Below are 20,691 nucleotides of genomic sequence, written 5' to 3'. Positions count from 1 at the left end.
CTTTGGCTTTACCCAGACAGCTTTTTGCTCAGCGGACACCAGCAGTTAGATCTCCCCACTTTATAAAGGTAGATCAAAAGTAATAAATACATTTATCTTGAAACTGAAACTGCTATGTGAATTAAAATATGATAATATATTAATAAATATATACAATAAATATATTTTTTATATTTGATTTATTATTGTTTTACTTACACGATAAGTAGTGGATCTGCGCAAATAGGTACCGGAACACAGGCGGTGAGAAACTGAGACCAATAAAGCAGCAGTTTGCTGTCATCATCATTGGGATAGTCCAACCTTTAACTCAGCCTACTTTCCCTTATACGTGATCTTTCAAATTGAGGGGAGCGAGGGGTAGTGCCCACTGACGCTTCCTGACCTCTGCATAACCCTGATTTAAGACAGACCGATGCTCTCTGATCTCTGCAGCTCTACCCAAACCTCCCTTCTCCCGCTCTGTGCCAGTGTCTCTCCACCAACTCTCTCTCTCTGTTCTGTGCTGTTTGTGTACCTGCGAACTGACAGACTCTGCTTTGATCAGGTCCGAGCCCCGGGGGCAACACACCGCTGGCCCTCCTCTCTGGTTGCCTGTGCACATGCACGCACACACACACACACACACACACACACACTCGCTCGTTCATGGGCACATCACAGAGGCAGAGCGGGATGATGCGAGACGGATAGCGGGGGAAGAGGGAGCGAGTAAAGGCTTTGATGTGCACAACATCGTCTGCGTTCATGTTTCAAACAGCAGCCTCGGTAACGCGGCAGAATGTAAGAGGAGAGTAGAGGAAAAAGATTGGATGACGTTCCGATTGAGCCTTCAAACCCGGCCGATCTAAACATGTGAAAAAGAAAAACACGAGGGCGGGTTCTTCGTCTCATTTCCTCGTCGACCTCGAGACCCGGCCCCTGCCCGTCCCTCCGACTGACAGACATCCTCTGCCTGGCTCTTGAAGCGAGCACCCTGCTAGGGTGATTAGCAGTTTCCAGTTACCCTGCGTGTGTGTGTGTGGGATGTGACCGAGAAAGAGCGGGGGTACTTGGAAAGATTTTAAAGTGCCGAAATTGGCTGTTCAGATGCCCCGGCTCTGACCCCTCTCCAGCGAGCCAGCAAGCAGATGGCATTCAAGTAGTTAGAACGCGGGTGGATGGAGCGGAGGTTGAAGGCGTGGCGGATACAATGAAGTCGCGGACTACCTTGCTTCTCCTTCCCAATCCTTTTAGGACAGGCGTAGAGGGCCGTGCTAAGTGATTTTTACTTGGGCGATTAAACTGTATTCAGTGAGCCAGCTGAATTCCGCCCTCCCCCCCCCCCTGCTGCGCCACAATACACGATTATGGAGGTTACGGATGTCACTTTTCTCTCCGCGGATCATCTCCCGTCATCTTCTTGAATATCCGCTCATCATCCCTTCATCGCGCTCTATCCGCCCTGAGTCACAGACGTGCCATTTATCTCCCGGCCCCGGCCCTCGCCGATGTGAAAATGATTTTGTATCCAGGTAAACACTTTCCGTGCTCAAGACGTGGATCTCGTTGGCGGAAATTAAGTCTTCGCGGACATTTTCCCCCTGCTAACACTTGAAAGGTCCAATCAGAAATAATGATCCTTGGCGCCGTATTGAGCACACATGACGTGATTTGCCGCTGTCTATCTGCCGCGGGGCAATGCCTCCTCCCAGGTTGCAGGTTATTAACTGACAACATAGGGTGATGAGGAAGGAAATAGAGCTTCCACACTGGATCTAGGTCAGGCCAGATCTGGACGAGGTAGAACGCTTGGGTAAGAGATGGGCTGTGGTGCTGGAGGAGGGGAGGGGAAGCAAGGCCGAGAGAACGTGGTATTTTATTTTTTCCTGCTCAGTAAACCACTCGCAGCCTGAAGCCAGATGGGATGGAGCCAGTGTATTCCGCAGAGAAAAGGCAGGTGCTGATATAACACCCTCCCGTCCCTCTAGCTCACAATCGCACCCTATTTTGGTGAGCTGCTGACAATTAGAAAGGAAGGGAGGAGGGCTGCATTGTAACAGCCACGCTTTTCCAGATGTAACACTACGACTGATAGCGTGACATTGTCTCTGTTGACCTTCTGGACACTGGTCAAATCTGCTATTGTTCTATTGAGGGTTGTATTCAGTCCCCACAGTGTCAAACAGCTATGCAGGTTGTAGTTCTACCCGGATAGTAAACATGCATGGTAAAGTGTATATCTACACCTTATATGTTGCTATGTTGTGAAACAAGACCAAGAGTCTACAGCCATGCTAGCAGCTTGTTGAAGCTGCACTGAAGTTGGGGCCTTGTATATGTTCCCTCAACCATATGTTCCCTTCACCCTATGTTCCCTCAGATCTATGTTCCCTGAGCCCTAAGTTCCCTCAGCACAAGGTGCCCTCTACCCCATGTTCCCTCTACCCTTTGTTCCCTGAAGTCCAAAAAATGTCCCAGTGGACCGAAAGCACATTTGTCCAAAAGCCTCTTAACCTGAAAACAAACAACCATTGTTCTAAAGGCCCATTGCTCCAAAAACACAACAAACAGAAGCCCATGGCTAGTTATTATTCAAAATGATGTCACTGGACTTCACAATATGTATTCCTACTATGGCGAGGGCATGACCCACCCTACTCAGCTTCTGATTGGTTGACAATATCAATGAAAGCCAATCTCAAGCCTCATGCCTAAACCTAGCCGGTTCAACCAACACAAGTACTAGTCTGACTATTTTCCTCAAGTTGTTAAAGCTCCCAATTAATGTTGGTTTCTTTTCACTTTGACCATTAGCCCACCAGATTAGAAAAGTTTGACATTGAGTTAAGACTGTAGGACTTGTTGGTACTACTAAGTTTAGAGAACAAGAGGAAAGAAATGCACCATTGGATTTTGCACTCTAATGTGTGTGCATGAAAAATGCCCCTTTGATAATCATCCCACAAGTCTGGATGTTTTTTTAATGATTTTGTAGGTGAAGATCAACAAAGGATGACCAACAATTTAATTATAGGTGTTTTTTGTGAGAGCTATGTAATATGCATATGTATATTTTTTGGGTCACTTACTCTGTCTTTAGGTTTGAGGACAGACAACAGGAGGCATAGCCCAGTTACAGTTGGTTATCACGGTACCTGGGTTGCATCCATCTGCCACATCCAGGCCTGGTTCATCGCATGGTGAGACGGTGAGAGAGAGACACTGCATTATAAAGTGAAACATCACACGAATACATATAAAGTCTCTGCTGTTATAAGGAAAATGAATTTCTCGTGGACATAATTTATTCCAGTATTTAATTTGTGATGCACACGTTTGCATGTCAATGGATTTTTCTTCTGTAGATCAGGTCTGAGTGCATTTTCCTGCTTCGACTGGAAATAAATATATGCACATGATATGTTTAGATTTCTCTTTAAATGCACAATAAGCAGTGGCAAACAACAAGAAACATGAAAGGAGAGGTGGGTGACTTGACAAACATATTCTGAACATATGTGTAACAGAAACAAATTTCACGCCACAAAATAGGAAAACAAACTCTTTCATCTTTTCACGGAGTCTCGCCACTTTCATAATTTTTTTATTTGAGTTTACACATTGAAATTAAATAATACAGTGTATTATTTGAGTCAGATTACCCAGGGTTCAGCTCTCATAGCCACATTACATGTTTATCTTTATTCCGTCCTCTTGTCTCATTTCCTGTGCAACTTTTTATTCTGATTGTCTTCCATTGTTCTCGACTGTGAGAAACTTTAGGAACTTCTTGCAAAAAGAATAACGCCATACACATAAATCCATCACAGTGTTATTAATAAACCCTACCGTCATAGCTCCCTCAAGATGACACAAGAACTTGTGCAAATGGATGTGCCGCGTTCGCCGTGTGATCCCGTGGCGGCAGAGATGCAGCTTTCCTGCATAATTAGGACAATATTGATTGATGTGCTATACCGCTCAATCCCTGTAATCTGCCGGGATCTTGAACTTGCATATATGCTCCATCGCAGTTTTCAGAGATGGCAGAGCTGTGCGAATCCTGTGGCTGCCTCCGCGTCGGCTGACTGCGTCCCGTCAGGTGGTCCGGACTTCATTACAGACAGGGAGTCCATCTGCAAACAGCAGAAAGTCGCTTCAAATTGCACTCGCGCACGTGGCCGCCAAGATGAGACCGGGGACCGACACAGACGCACGGTACAAAAAAGACATGCAGAAAGATTATCTCCTTCTTCAAGATGCATGTAAATGTTCCAATTTTCTCTCTCTCTGATTTGGGGTCTGCAGCTGAAATGGAGGCTGCTGGCCTTTTGAGCTTTTGAGGGAAAAAAAACATGAAACAGCTGCGAGGCCGCGACTGCCCGCCACTCTCTTGTTGTGGACCCAAATACAGACCGCAATTAACCTAAGTGGAAAGAACGATAAAAAAAATGAAAAGTCTCTTTACTTTAAATCATGGAAATGAGCGAGACCACGAAATAGAGGCTTGGAGATTTCCCTCACCACACCTGGCTGCGCGTAGCCAGCAGAGGGACGTCACGTCTCCCTTTCTGGGGGTCACAGGTCAAGTTATTGAAGTGGAAATCAATGGCGGATTCCCAGGTGGCTCCGAGAGGACAAGAAAGGAAAGGAACATTTCAAACAAATAAATAGCAGCATTTTCAAGGTGCCCTCTCCCACTTCACAGCTGTGGATTGATCTCGCCGGGTTTAACCCTGAGGACGCCGCGAAGAACGGGAGAAGCGAGGAGAGAGTCGCTCGGACTCGCTCTCGTTTTATGTGATTGCCACTTTTTCACCATGCTGCCGCTGACATGCTCCCTCGCTGCAGTCTGTCCAGACTCACAGGCGGCTAGTCAAGGGTAATCTACTTCACAGAGCCCGGGCTTAGTGTACACTTTCATACACGTCTCACTCGTCTTTGACACAAAAAGAAGTAAAAAAGTAAGTTAAATTAGTGGCGGGTACAACTTTCTGATGAAAACTGAAATGCCGCTGAGGCTCAAAATGTATCCACACAGGAGTAATAATGATACTTTAATTTTATATAGCGCTTTTCTGAATACTGAAAGAAGCTTTACATAGGAATCATACACACACTGATGAGAGGAGCTACCATGCAATGTGCCACATCAGGACTATCTAACATGCATACACCATAGGCGCAGCATCATGGACATGGGAAAATAAAATAAATAAAATCAAATAGTGTTTACATTACAAGGTAGATGAACTCAAGGTCATAGTTTTCCATCAAATTCAATCGTTCAACACAAGCAAGCTTTTTTGTCCTTTAAATACTTCACCTTTTAAACTTTCATAATGAAGATTATGTCAGCTTAAAAAAAGAAAACTAAACCCAGACAAAGCTGAGTGTCGATGTGTTTATCCTTGGCTACACGCCAGATTAAGAAGTGATGTGTTTGGCAGTGATACCACCCAACGCCCTCCTGTCCGCATGCATCTGGGTGCCACTTTCTTTCTCAGATTGTTCTTTGCGAGCCGACCCGTGATGTGTGGTGTTATCTCCCTGGGACGCGTGCATGGATCAGCTTTAATACCAGGCCGCCGACCTGGGAGACCTCTCTTCCAGAGCAACATCTCCTCTCTTGCCCGGCCAGTCGGACAGATAAATATCAGGGGGGGGACAAAGAACCTGCCTCTCATATCCGCTATGACTCCGATGGACGCAGCATGTGCAGCCCCTCCAAATTGTTTTCTTGTGGTAATCCGTGCCCTTGGCTGCAGCGAGCCCGGGCAGAGGATGGGGTGGGGGCTTTGTGTGGATAGGTATGATTATGGCTATCGGTGGCCCTAAACACTGGCTCCAGCCAAGGTGAATGACAACCGTATTACCACAGCCATGACAAAAAGGAGGAAGATGCAGAGGCCTAGCATTAAAGTGAGATAGCAATTGTTTTGGTTGAAGAAAGGGTCCAGTTTTAGTCTGTGGACTGCTGTTATGTTTTTATTCATGTTTTATTGTTGGGCTACATAATACAGTTTAGCAAACTGTGATTCTAAAAGCCCCAAATCTTTTTTGATTACAAAGCAAATCTCACAAACTGTCCCTTAAGTAAGCCGTAAGGACTCTCATAAGGTTGTGATGTCACAACATACGGTGGGAGTGACGATAAACTCAGGGGAGCCGACACACAAGTGAGCTGCAGTGACGCTGAGACGGCAGCGTGGATGCGAAAGAGCGGAAATAACTGACCAATCAAAGCAAACTGTTTTTTTTCCCGGTATGGGCGCTACATGAAAGCATGTAAATATGTTTGAGTAAAAAACCCAAATTCAAGCATGAACCTGAAAATTAGCATATGTCCTGTTTAAAGCCATAGTTGAACAGGTTGGGAAATTAGCTGTCTTCCGAGAATGTGATAGCAAACTTTATATTAACTCTTAGAACACTGAGGTCATTTTCAGTCGATTTGACATCATTTCTTAAATTCCCCTTTTAAGGCACTTGCATATAAGATACATACCCATGTTTTACATCATAAATTGCAGAACAATCTCAGCTCTCTATATAATAAGGCACCATTGTCATAAGGCAAAAGTGTAAAGACAAAAAAAAAAAGTGTTTAAGACAAAATATGACTAAAGCTGAAAAATGGAATCTCGCTTTTTGGAAATTATTCATATTTCGTGTGTTTCTCGGTTTAGGTGATGGAAATTGGTTTACCAAAGATTTTAGGTTCACAAAAGCAGTGAAATATATGAATACAATGGTAGATACATGTAAATAAATGTCTAAAACCAAAAAATAAATTACTGTTTTTTTTTAGAAATATGGTCTTTCACACCTTTCACCAAAATGATAAAAATGTGACTGAGAAATTACTTCATACTGCAGATAAAGCTTCATGGGGTGTGTGCAAATGAAAATTGACCATCACAACAATTTTTTTGTTTTTTATAAAATATGTATTATAAATTAAAAATATATTTACACAATATACATGTTCAGAAATAGAAAACAGACCCGGGCTGGTGGGGATGGCAGTGTTAGAGGGGCTGGTGGTGATGAATCCTCTCTGTAAAATAAATTACTACTAGTCAATACTAACTTCACACAGTTTGAACAGTTCAACAGGTGTACATGTTCAGCTGAGCTGTGTACCTATGAGCAGTGTCCGCGTCGTCGTCAGTCTTCCACGGCAGCGTAGGTGCTGTTGGCTGGAACGAAGCTGCATGTTGTCCACTGCTGCAGATGAATCCTCTCTGTAAAATAAATTACTACTGGTCACTACTAAGTTCACTGAAAGAAAGTTACAATAGCTAACTGTGCTAACGGCTAATGTAAACAACCTACGTGCATACCTGCGTTACGCCAGACTCGAGCAGAAAGGGACCAGCTAAATGTGCTCACTCTTCTAGCGTAAATATGCTACGCCACAGCTTCCTCCGTAGTAAAGTGCGTCCTTTGCCATAATATCTCTTCTTTATGAGTGAACACACCAGCGTGTTTACAGAGCTCAGGTGTGTAGTTACATGCTGGTTCTTTGCGCGTTTCTTGAGTGTTCATTGATTCGTTGATTTAACCAAATGTTGACGGACATATGATTCAACAAATCACAGAGAAGGATTTCGTCTGACGAGACTTTTTTTAGCCAGCGTCATATGACACGCCGACGCCCCTAACTCTTGCCTGATGATGTTAAAATGTTGCAGGGCTCAGGCTGCGGAAGCAGGACGTCTCCTCTTTGAGCCAGACGTACAATTATATTTCTGCGATGTATTATCGCGACGCTATGAATATTTTAGAAACGTAGAGAAACGTAGAGTGTCATACCGTGAATCCGCGGTCCCCGTGGTCATAGGGTTAATCTTGTTGCATCTGTTCAGTATAGAGCTGGAGCCGGGCCACGGTTAGCCGAGCTTAGTGGAAAGACTAGAAACAGCTAGCCTAGCTAGGCTCAACAAACATGGTGTAAAGTAGGCTGCTTTAGTTGGTAGACGTTTCTTAAAAACTTTGGAAAAAGGCTAGCCGTGAGCCTAACAGCAAACAGTGCCAATTAGTATAATGACTCGGCTAAACCCCGACCACAACTCCTACTCATCACCCAGTTAATAAAAATGTTCTCTTGGAAGGAAAATAAATATATTTGCTACATATTAAAACATTTAATATTGTTGAATATGCTAATCCAGAAACATTATTCTTTGCTTACGATTACAAAATTAAGATCACACGATTACTTTGATTGCTGGAGTTTATCTGCTTTAAGACAGTTGACCTGCATTTTTAATTCTGTAGTCAGCTGTAGGTGACCAACCTTTATTGGGTCTGAATCCCTGAATGCGTTTCACCCTGCAGCTGATCCCGTCACGATGTCTGTGTTTCATTACATCAGAAAAGAGACAGATTCAGGCCAGCATATTGGACCAATATTGGACTGTTATTGAAACTGGGATATCGTCCAGTCACATCAGAGGCATCATCTGATGGAGGTCCACCTCTGTCCACAGACAGTCATGACCTCTTTTAGTTTTTGTAATTATGTTGCTACCAGGTGTATGAACAGAGACAGTACGATATCTTTCTTCAGTCTGTAAAACATCAGTGAAACGTACATCGCCCTGTCGGTGTCAGACGTCTTGAATCCAGGTCCAATTTTATATTTTCAACATGGCATGCTTTTTTTAATTATTTATCAGCATGCCAATTATGAACATGTTGTGAGCTTATACTCTCATCTCTATTACAGTGAGTACACTGAGAACAATGACATGTTTGAATCCTTTTATGGAGAGCTGCCCCACAGAGTACGTGAACGATGGCTTGGAGGCTGCCTTGGAGATGCAGGAACTGTACCCGGCCCTGCAGAGCATGCAGTGGGGGGGGGGGGGGGGGGGGGGGGGGGGGGGGAGCACCTTTAATACCAGGACTTGAGAGTGTACTGAAGATTAATGGAGGTCTCAGTGCTCCTTTTAGGGTGCACAGGGGGGTCAGCATACACTAGCAATGTTATTTTCTTCATTAAAAACCAGGAGGAGTTCAGTAAACTGGAAACTATCGTTAGTGACTTCGGCACCATCTCAGCTGCAAGAGTCAACTGGGCAAAGTGCGAAGCTCTGGCAGGGGGCAGTTGGAGCGGGGGGGTCTGCCCAGTCTACCAGGGGGGTTGACCTGGAAGAGGGATGGGTTGAAGTACCTTGGGGTGTATGTTGGGGATGAAGAGTTGGGAAGAAGAATGGGGAGGGCGTGGTGGGGAGAGTGGAGGGAGTCTTGGCAAAATGGAAGTGGCTGAAGCCACAGATGTCGTACAGAGGCCGAACTCTGGTGATTAATAATCTGGTGGGGTCTACTCTGTGGCACAAATTGGCCTGCATGGAGCCTCCCAAAGGCCTCATGCGCAAGCTGCAGGCCATCCTGGTGGATTTATTTTGGGACAAGTTGCATTGGGTCGCTCAAGGGGTGCTGTTTTTAACAAAGCAGGAGGGGGGACAGGGCCTGGTCCATATTGACAACAGGGTGGCGACTTTTAGATTTCAGTTTACAGTACATCCACCACCCTGCGAAAGGTGGTGGATGTAGCTGGTCCTGATCTAGCAGACGCACCTGCGCTGGCTTCTCTGCTCGGGCAGAATCCATTCGGCAGAGCAGGGTATCCTGAGCAGGATGGCCGAGAGACTGACGAGGGATGAGGGGAGGATGCTACAGGAGTACAGAGGAGGAGAGGAGGTAACGGACCCCACAGACCCCTTTCCAGAGCTGGGATTTGTTCTGGACCTGAGTGGGGTCTCTGGAACACGGCTGAGTGGGGCGGACAGTCAGGGGTGGGCTCTGGGGTGAAGCCAGGGTGGAGGTGTTTGTATAAACCTCCCATCAGAAAGAAGACTGGGGACCTTCAGTTGAGAATTCTACACGGTGTGGTGGCTGTAAACACTTTTATTTCCATTTTAAACCCCACTGTGTCTAATGTATGTCCACTGAGGCTGTGGAGACTGTGTTTCACTGTTTTTATGATTGTGACAGACTCTGTAGTCTTTTTAACGCTCTGCGTAGCAGGTTTGGTGAGACCTGGTCTCTCTCTCTCTCTCTCTCTCGAAGGAGTGCTGAGAGCGTGGTTTGAGAGCGATACTAGCAGGTTTTTTTCTCACCGAGTAATGTTGTGTATGGGAGTTTTTTCGTGGTGCGTAGGGTTCACAGAGTTGTTTTGTGTAGATTAGCGGGTTGTTGAATCTTTGTTTGCAGTCGAGCGGCACGTGCTGCTTGGCGTGCGGCTCTAGCATGGATCAGCTACACAAGCTGACCAGGAAGCACGGCGTGAAGATAGCATCGTGCTTCCCATGCTCAGTAGAGGACTGCAGCCTGGCAGTGGGGAAGCTAGTGGGCCACAGCAGCGTGAAGTACGCTGCTATTGTGAACAAGGCTCTGGTCATCTTTTTAGAGAGCATACACAAGGCCAACATGGTGGTAGAGGAGGGGATCGTGGTGTTTGACACCCACGTACCTGTCCTTCATCTGAGCACACCGGTAGTGAGGGTCGTAGTTTCAAACGTCCCACCGTTTATTAGGGATGAGGTGATAACGGGAGAGCTATACAGACATGGGAGAGTCGTCTCTGTTTTTCTGGGTTCCTGTTTTATTATGAAGTCCTTGTCTTGCGTGTTCTCTGTGTTCCTGCACTTCCTGCCCCTGTGATTGTCCGTGATTGTGTATTCCCTTCACCTGTGCTTCCCTCATTGTTTTCCACCTGTGACTCGTTACCTTCCTCTTGTATTTAAAACCTGTTTGTCTCCTGATCCCTCGTTGGATTGTACTGTTTGTCCCTGCATGCGTCTCCTGTTAGCTGTCCTGTAAGTAGTCCTGTTTAGATACCTGTTGTCGGTTCGTTCCCCTGCCTGCTTTTGTTCCCGGTGTTTGCTCCCTGATCTTGCTTCCCTGTTTTTTGGATTCCTGTTTGTTTGTTCGTTCCTCGGCCTGTTTTTGAAGCCTGACCTGAGTTTTGTTTGATAATAAATTTACATTGAACTGTTGCTCTGGCATTTGGGTCCTCTCCTTAAACCACCACGTGACCGTCTCTCAAGTAAAGAAATGTCCTTAGGGTGCAAGTCTCCGTTCTTAAAGCATGTGGTGTCTCATAGGAGGCAGCGCTTCATGATCCTCAATAACAGAAATGAAGAGCTAAATCTAGTGTTCAAACTGAGAGAGTGGAGGAGTTTGTTTTTTTTGCAACATCTGACAACATGAAATGTTTTAGTTGGGGTAGAGAGGGACACCAGAGCAAGGCATGTCCTCAAAAAAGTCTGCTGAACAGGACGATGCCAAGAAAAACCCAAGTCAGAAAGACACTGAGGACAGAGGGGACAAGCAGGACGGCCAAGAGCAACAGCAGGTGGGGTGCAGGAGGTGGAGAAGGAAGCAACAGAGATGGTTCAGCAGGTGGAAAAAGAGGGGACGGAGGTAGTCCAGCAAGTAGAAAAGGAGTGGACAAAGATGGTCCAGCAGCCGGTCCTGGACTGGGAGACGCACCTGTTGTGGCTTCTCGGCTCGGGTTGGAATCCATCCGGCAGAGCACAAGGAGACTGACGGGACGAGGTCGAGATGCTGCAGGAGTACGAAGGAGGAGAGGAAGCTCCTGATGCTAAAGATCCACTAGGATGTATGCCGAAGCTGAAGGGGGCTTCAGGGCCACTATTAAGGAAGACAGAGCGCAGACTCTTGGACCTCCACGCGGTGGAAGAGAGAATGATCTACACAGAACATGTAAAAGTGCTCAAATGTTTTGGGGTTTTCTTTGTGTATTTGTTTGTTGTTTTGTTTAAGTTTGTCATAACTACGATGACTGGTTGGGCAAACTCCCAGGACCCCTCCAGCAGTCTACATGTGCTTTGTGGACTTGGAGAAGGCTTTCGACCGGGTCCCTCGGGGGTTTTTGTGGGGGGTGCTGCGGGACTATGGGGTGCCGGACCCGTTGGCACGGGCCATCCGGTCTCTGTACGCCTGCAGTAGGAGCTGTGTTCGTATCCTCGGTAATAAGTCACACACGTTCCCGGTGGGTGTTGGCCTCCGCCAGGGCTGCCCTTTATCACCGGTCCTGTTCATGACCTTCATGGACAGGCTATCTAGGCGCAGCCAGGGGGCGGAGAGGATCCGGTTCGGGAGTCTCGGGATCGCCTCTCTGCTGTTCGCGGATGATGTGGTCCTGTTTGCCTCCTCGGACTGTGACCTCCAGCATTCACTGGGGCGTTTTGCAGCCGAGTGTGAAGCGGCAGGGATGAGAGTTAGCGCCTCCAAATCTGAGGCCATGGTGCTCTGCTGGAAACCGGTGGATTGCTCCCTCCAGGTGGGTACAAACTGCCTACCCCAAGCGAAGGAGTTTAAGTATCTCGGGGTCTTGTTCACGAGTGAGGGTAAGGTGGAACGGGAGATCAGCAGACGGATTGGTGCGGCTGCAGCAATAAAACAGGCGCTGTACCGGTCCGTCCTGGTGAAGAGGGAGCTGAGCCGGAAGGCGAAGCTCTCCATTTACTGGTCGGTCTATGTTCCAACCCTCACCTATGGTCACGAACTCTGGGTCGTGACCGAAAGAACGAGATCTCGGATACAAGCGGCCGAAATGATCTTCTTTCGCAAGGTGGCCGGGCTCACCCTTAGAGATAGGGTAAGGAGCTCGGACATCAGGAGGGAGCTTAGAGTCAAGTCGCTGCTCCTTCGTGTCGAAAGGAGTCAGCTGAGGTGGTTCGGGCATCTAGTCAGGATGCCTCCTGGACGCCTCCCATTAGAGGTTTTCCAGGCACGTCCAACTGGTTGGAGACCCCGGGGAAGACCGAGGACACGCTGGAGGGATTATATCTCCCGGCTGGCCTTGGAACGCCTCGGGATCCCCCAGAATGAGCTGGAAAGTGTTGCGGGTGAGAGGGAAGCCTGGGTCGGCCTGCTGAACCTGCTGCCACCGCGACCCGACCCCGGATAAGCGGCTGATAATGTATGGATGGGATAACTACGATGTTCGGTTCGTTCATATCATTTTAAGTAAAATAAAGGTTTTTTAAAAAAAAAATCTCTCTCTGGTGACACCCGTCATCCTGCCTGCTGACAGGCCTACAGCTGAGGTCAATTGGCTGATTAGCCAGACGACCTTGTGGGCCCCATAGCGGAGTACAACCTGTGTATGTGTCGGTGCTGTTACTGCTCCAGCGTGGTTGCTACTGTTATTGTTGTAGTATTTCTCTTATTGTATTATTGTTATGTTGATCCGTTTGTATCTTATCGCGACCAGTGTCGTGTAGCACTATCCCTGGGTGCTGATCCTCCGCCTCTCCTGTGAGGGACACATCCTTCATGGATGAACGGTTTTAAAACAGTTATCAGGCACCTTTTGGCTGCTGTCTGGAAGCTGCTCCCTGCTACTTCCGTCACCATGATGCACAGTCTGCACTCAAGTGACCAGGCTCATGACGACCAAAAAAAACACTGCTTCTCAGTCTTAAGACCAGCCTGCCACCTAGCCTCTGGTAAGAGTCACACTGAGGAGAATCTTGTTTTGGAAAGACGTTTTTGTGCATAAGAAACGCGCAGGCTGCCACTTTCCAGCGTCTGATGCAGTTGGTGCTAGGGGATGTGCCCCACTATAATGTGTACCTGGGTAATGTTGTGGTGTACTAGGATGACTGGGCAGACCACATGGCAGTTCTAAGACTGGTGTTCCAGCGCCTTGTGTCGTTGATTTTTTTTTAGGGAGGGTCTACAATGGGTGCTGTTTTTAGCCAGAGGAGGGGGGACAGGGCCTCGTCCAACTGGCCAGCCGGACTTCAGTTCATACAAAGATACCTCACAAGTCGGGATGGTTTAGTTTGGAGAGATGTGGCTAGCTGCAATCTCAGACGTACAAATAACCTGGGGCTGGATACTGCTCTTTTTTAAATTGATTCTAGTGTTTTAAAGTTAAGTGGGCTGCCTCAGTTTGATCAGGGTGTTTTTAAGTCTTGGGTCCTTTTCACTCTTAAAAGTCTAACTCTCTGTACTGGTTGTTGAGAGAGCCATTTATTTACAGGTTCAAGCTGGACATCAGCAACAGTGTCACCCCTGGCCTGATGGGAGCGCTGCTAAGATCATGAGCGCTGTGCCTGCAGCAGCTGGTGAATGCCCCGGCCCTGGACTGCTGGGTCTGCATTCTGTCCGGGTGACGAGGAGGCTCCTGGAGCTGTATTAATTTATTTTGAAAAATGACCGGATGCATCCGTCTGTGTGTAGCCTCAAACGTAACATCTTGACACATGTCAAGAGGTTCCGTGATAATTACCCCCAAAATGAAACTTAAAAGTCCTTTTCAACTCGGTGTTCTGGATTAAAATCAAGGCAGAGTATACTGAAATTGTCAAAAAAGCTCTGAAACCCTGCCTCCATTTCAACATCCTGTCTTTGTGAAGCGGGTTTTAAATTAAGTTACAGAGTGCACATAAAGGTTTAAGTTAAGGAGTAGAGTCAATAGACTGGACATAAACACACGTCGGGGGTCGGCCTTTTTCTCCCGTCACCCCAAGATGGGACCGGCTCGTAGCAGAGAAACAAGCTCAGGGCTCCCACTAATTCGGCGTATTGATGAGTTGTATCTTTATGCACTTTATAATTGTTTTTATGCCGGTCGTATCATTTACGTCATATTTATGACGTCATATTTATTACGTCATATTTATTACGTCATATTTTTCGCCCACACCGTGAAGGCCGACCCGTGAAAATATTGTCTGACACAAAAACGGTCCGTGGCTCAAAAAAGGTTGGGGACCGCTGCTCTAGGTGACACCCATCATCCTGCCTGCTGACAAGCCCACAGCTGAGGTCAATTGGCTGATTAGAGCTGCAGGTGGACAAGAGGCTGGGGAAGCCAGACGACCAGCATGGTTGCTCGTTTAGTATTGTTGTAGTGTTTATCTTATTGTAATGTTGATCTGTGTATATTATCACTTCCTCACTTTGAGAAAGTACTTTGTTACCTTGGTTTATCCGTTCGTTGCCTGTGAGTTGGTCTCCATGGGTACATTCATTGTTACTCCCCGCCTCCCCTAGACTTCAGTCGGGGAACACAACACCTGACCTCAGGGTTCTATTCTGACCTCAGGGTTCTATTCTCTGACCTCAGGGTTTTCTGACCTCGGGGTTCTCTCAGTGAGAGAGAATTTCCTCATGCAAAAGGTACGGAACATCACAATGTCAAATTTGCGCTATACGATTTTGTGAGGGTGGCGCTAATCGGAATATGAGACTGGTCAAAACATATCCTAATGTCCAAACAATCCCCTGCCAATCTCATTAAAATGTTCTGATCATGTAACTTAATAACCTTCTGGTCAAACCGTTTGAAACTATAAGCCATTTCTTTATCCGTTGTCTTTGGCGCTGCACCTCTGATGCTACGCAACAAGCCCTGGCTTTCACAACGTTACTGGTCGGACATGAATCTTTTTTTTTTTACGGAAACAGTGCCGTATCGTTGCAGTGTGGCTGCAATGTACAAATGGTCGAAAAAAAGTGTTTCTGTTATGGTTGGTCCTAGGCTAGACCCAAGTGCAGACACGGAGACAAATTAAGGAATGGGCTTATTCAGAGTTCCCTGGTGGTCTGGCGGAGCCAGAGGTGAAAACAGGTAGGAAGGCATGATGGCGTGAGCAGTGCAGGCACGGGAATCCTGGGCACAGTATAAAGTCAATACGAGATAAAGCACCAAAATACTCTTAGTCGTTGAAAGGACTTCAGAGCGGCCGAGAGTCACACTGCCACTGAGTTGACGAAATAATCTGGCGTAGAGCCTTCTTCTTTTGCAAACAGCTTTCGGGTGCATTAAACAAACATAAAAATAAAATGAATTCTCAGATTATATTCATTAGTCTTGTTGGCTCTAAATATTCCAGAAGAATTTATTTATTATATTTCCCTCTCCCACCTCTCTTACTCTTTTATTATTATTTCTCTGACTACTACCTCTGACAGAATAAAACATGATCCATGGTTTCTTCTTCGGAGAATTCACACCTTCACAGGGTGGTTTGATTGCAGAAAGGTGTTGGAGATGAGCACAGGTGCCGGTTGATGGAAGCCACACTATGAACGGGTTTTAAGTTCTAAGAAGAAAATGTGAACAACTCCCAGACCGGACAACACTGTGGTAGTGACCTGACAACCCTAAAGCATACCCTGCTTCATGGTCTATTTTGATTCTAAATGGACCATAATTTACTAAATGAAGATCATGCTGTATTGAATAAGACTTGAACCTAGAGATTGAGGCCATAAACCATGTTCACAAGGTTTACTGAGAGAATAAATCAAGAGAAGTAGAGTAATTTTCTCACCCCTTGCTGGCCATTAGTGAGAATACAAGTTTAAGACACTTCTGCATTGGCTTCAATGTATAGACCTGGAGGTTGCCGCATGGGTGCCATCCTCATATGTGATATTCTAAAGCCTTATAATGTTTGATCTGCAAAATGTACATTACACCACTACACACCCCAAAAATGAGTTGGTTTTAAAAGAAGCGCATTGCTTTTGAGTTTCAGAAACTATCCCTGCGATTTCAGCAAGGCTGAGCTGCAGAAGTCAGCCATCCATTCTCTCCAGACTTTTCCTCTGGTAACGGTCAGGAAGCCCCCCTGCGGTACCCTCCCCAATCCCAATTTGGCCCTCTGGTCTCCAGTGGATCTCCTGGTGCAGTAATGTTATGCTACAATATGGCAGTTAGCTGGCTGAACTCCACATCAACCCTGTGTGTGTGTGTGTGTGTGTGTGTGTGTGTGTGTGTGTTTCTACCTATCTGCGGTGCTTTCAGGGGGCGTCTGCCTGCCTTCGCCTCATCTCCGGCCCTCGCTCTGAGGAGACTTTGAATTAGTCTAATTATCATCGCCTATGTCATGGAAACCCGAGGAGGAAGGTGTCGTCCCCGGGAGGTCTTCTTAGATTTAACGCTGCGTGTGTGTGAGTGTGTTTATGATAATGCCGGTGTGCGAGTGTATCTTTTATGAATTGCCACAGCTGTGTTAGACAGCTGCTAGAAGGGGCTACATTCAGCGAGGGCACCTCCCCTTTCGTTACCACCGAAAACATGCCCCCGTCTTCCAGCACACAAACAATCACGGGCACAGTCTATCGCACACACTCGGGGCTCCGCGTAATTACAGAGTTCAGTGCTTACATTTAAGAATATATGCAAATTCGCACTGATCACCCCTCGAGAACAGTTTGAGAGGATGACGGCAACCGGCATAAGAGCACATTCAAGTTTCTGTGTATGTGTGTTTTTTATAGTTATTGGCTGATGTTGTGAAGACCATTTCGCCTCGGCACACGATTCTGACAGAAACCGGAGGGAGCACAGTAGCTCCCTTATAGCGCTCGTGTGACATTAGCTGAGGGCAACGGTGGCTGCTGTGCGTCAAACAACAAATGCAGTGGGTTTTTTCTCCTCTCCCCTGCTGCGATCTACAAGCTGCAGACTCAGCAGATTGTTCTGTCGTTTCATGGCCCCGTGAAAGGTTCGCAACGTTCGCCGCCCCGGCCGCTTCCACCGAACCTCATGTGAAAGGATGGAAGAGATAAACTCTCTCCACCCCGCCTGCGGTGGAGTCTTGGAGCGCTATGTGCTGATGTTGGAGTGGCTCGGCTGGCAGCGACATTAAAAGCTGCGTTTGTGGCCCCCGGGGGATTTAGAAGATAGCACCAGTTAGGGCTTGATGGTAAGGGCTCTTTCATGTATGATTCAGCACTTTAAAATCGCAAGTTTAATGCGTTACCCGGGTATGTTTGTATGTGTACAGACTGTAAAGCCCTCCGAGGGAAATATTTATTTGTGATTTTGGACTACACAAAATAAACAGAATTGAATGTTTCAACCTGGTGCATGTCTTCCCATGTTTGTGTGTCGAAGTGACAAATGGGGGCAACAACTTTTGCAAATTGTCCAGTATTGAAGGAGAACGCTGCGGACAATATCCGCTAAATGTCTGACAACATTATGGAAAGAACCCTACAGAGAAATAAAATCTGTTTCTTTACCTTTTTTGCTGAGTCCTGTCAGTTTGATTTTGTGCATCTCCTTCAGAGAAGTCTTGTCCTGAGATCTCGTGTAGCGTCCACATTGTGGAAATGAGTATTCAGCCTGTGACATTGAAATTACTTTAGGTAACACAAAGCCATTCTTTCTGTTCTTCAACTCGGACAACACCGGCACTCTCCCAATCCAACGTACATTGGTGGTGAGGCCCGGGGCGATTGCATCAGAGCCCGTTTAGCGGCTGCTGGCTCCAGCGTTCACCATGAATACTGCACCTATTTCTAAAGTTATTGTCCCACATTAGTCACATTAGAGACGAAAACACGGGGAAATAGGGTCCAGGTTAGCCAGGTAACCCTTTCACATGTGCTATTTCCAGTTCTAACATGCAAATGTACTGAATGCAATGTCCATTTCATATGAACAACAAGGCCGCCATCTTACTGTTTTTGTAAAATTTACTTTTTAATGATTACATGGGACTGTTTGTTGATTGTAGGCATTGCATATTCAAACTTAAAGTGAAAGTGATACTGTCTGAATTTGATACTGGTGGCTCAATTTGACCCACATAAATAAGGAAACGAGACTGGCTGTTTTTATATAGTTATTCTTAAAGCCTTTCATCAGTGCCACCGGGTCGGTTTCTGGTGAAATCAGATGAAATCCTCTGGATTCATTAGAGCGATGAGAATTAGCTAAGATCTCAGTATTATCATTGGATGAATGGCTTTGTTTTCTTTCTACATACAAACGGAAATGTATGCAATAGCCCTAAATTATTAAGAACAATTTCTCTCAAATCTGATCACAAGAATGTGGTCACAGCGTCTGCTTTCATTTGCAAGATCTAACCACTCCACTGTCAGTTTAATAAATTGTTTAAAGTGGACCTCTTGAGTCTGTCCTCGTCACATTCCCTGAGACAGACAATATCATCAATCCCTGTATCTATTCTACATCCCATCATCATGTGATCCCATTCTGTCTTAATCTGAGGATTAATATTTTACTAAGCCTCCGGCAGCCTTCTTCAACGTTGTTTAAATGACTTCCCGGAACTTGCGTTCACGAGTTCTCTCTGCTTCTGTATTTGTGGCTTCAGTTTAACCCCATTTCAGTTCCGTCGTTCGACTTGGCAACAGGCTGCCATTGTGCTGATGGCTGTCACGTTGTTAGGCGGGAGGTAAATTCCTCTCTGCTGTCTCCCTCCACCTGCACAACCAATGTTGATGCCCTGATGATTCCCCTCCAATGCAGTGCTGAATGCTCGAGGGGAGATGTGCACCCTGCCATGATACCAATTTCCAGGTGCTGCCATGCTGTGGTGAGTTACACGGCTGCAAAGCATATCTGTGTGTTTGGGAAATAGATGATAACTGGATTGGGTAATCCAAATGTGTTTTCCAGGTCAGGGTATTGAAAGTACAATCTCTGCTCTGTTGAATTTGAATTCCACGTCTGTCTGTTTGAAACAGACCGACGTTAGTTAAGTACTTCTGAACATGGTCCTCAAGACTTATGATTTCATGTGCAGCCCACATTAAAGTGACGGGTTGTTTGCGTCCCACGTTAGCTTCTATAAAATCTCAAGCATCTGGTGTATTTGTACCTGACAGAGGAGGACTCCACTTTGCCCCTAGGCTGACCATGCGCTTACACAGTTTCGATCCATTTTGGAGCGTTGTTTCTCTGGCACCTCTTGCAGAAGTTGCATGTCTCTGTGCCCTTCACTGTCTGTGTATCTTTCCTTGGGGATTTTCTGCTTTTTTTTTCTTTGCTTCTTTTGCTTTCAGAGTAGCACATGTCCTTGGTGAATAATAATTTGGCAAATGCAAGGAGATGCTTTACAACAAAAAAAGAAATCCTTGCTTAGGCTGTTTTTCATTTTTACCTGAGGTTTTCTGTCCTCCGCAAAAGACGAAACGTGCCTTTGGTTCAGTGACATCTCCTCACCTTTATCCCCTGATTAGCTGCACTGTAACCCTTAATGCAACTGTAAATCTGTATTATAGCTCATGTTTAAATATCGTCAATGACAAGCCTAATTTTACCATTTATCGGTTCCTTTCGAAAGGAGCCACATGACTGTGGTCATGGTTGTGGAAAGATAAGTAAACATCGTCGCTCGGTTGAAATGAAACCAAGGTGTACTGCGACGGTGTCGCAGAAGCCTAGCGCCCCACCGTCCGGTTTTGAGAACCTTTCATGGGCAATATAAATGCTCCAAATCTTGTATTCAGCAACTTAAGTTAAGTCTACTCAGCCCTCATATTGAGCTAGAAAGGGGCGTGAACATTTTGCCTCTGTGTAACATCATAACTAACTTGTTATCCATTCATTACACCCAAATGTTCATTTTCCATTTTTTTGTGGTTCATCGAACCAAATCATTAAAAATAGGGTGGCTTCCAGCCATAAATCATTCTTGGTAGTAGATCAAACCCAACCTTGGATCATGTAATCATCCTCTCTCTCCTCCACTATTTAATGTTCTCTACCAGGTCAAATGAGAACGTAACAATTTAAAAATCAATTAATTTTGGGGTGTTTATATACCAGTTTTGAAACCTAGTTACTTATAAAAAAGGACATTATTCACGATTTATTTTAACTGGTACCATATACACTCATCTAAGAAGGCCCTCCATCAATTATATACTCATTTTCAACCCAAAGTCAGT

This window comes from Taurulus bubalis (genome assembly GCF_910589615.1).
Source record: "Taurulus bubalis genome assembly, chromosome: 5".
NCBI lineage: Eukaryota > Metazoa > Chordata > Actinopteri > Perciformes > Cottidae > Taurulus > Taurulus bubalis.
This window is presented reverse-complemented; position numbering follows the sequence as displayed.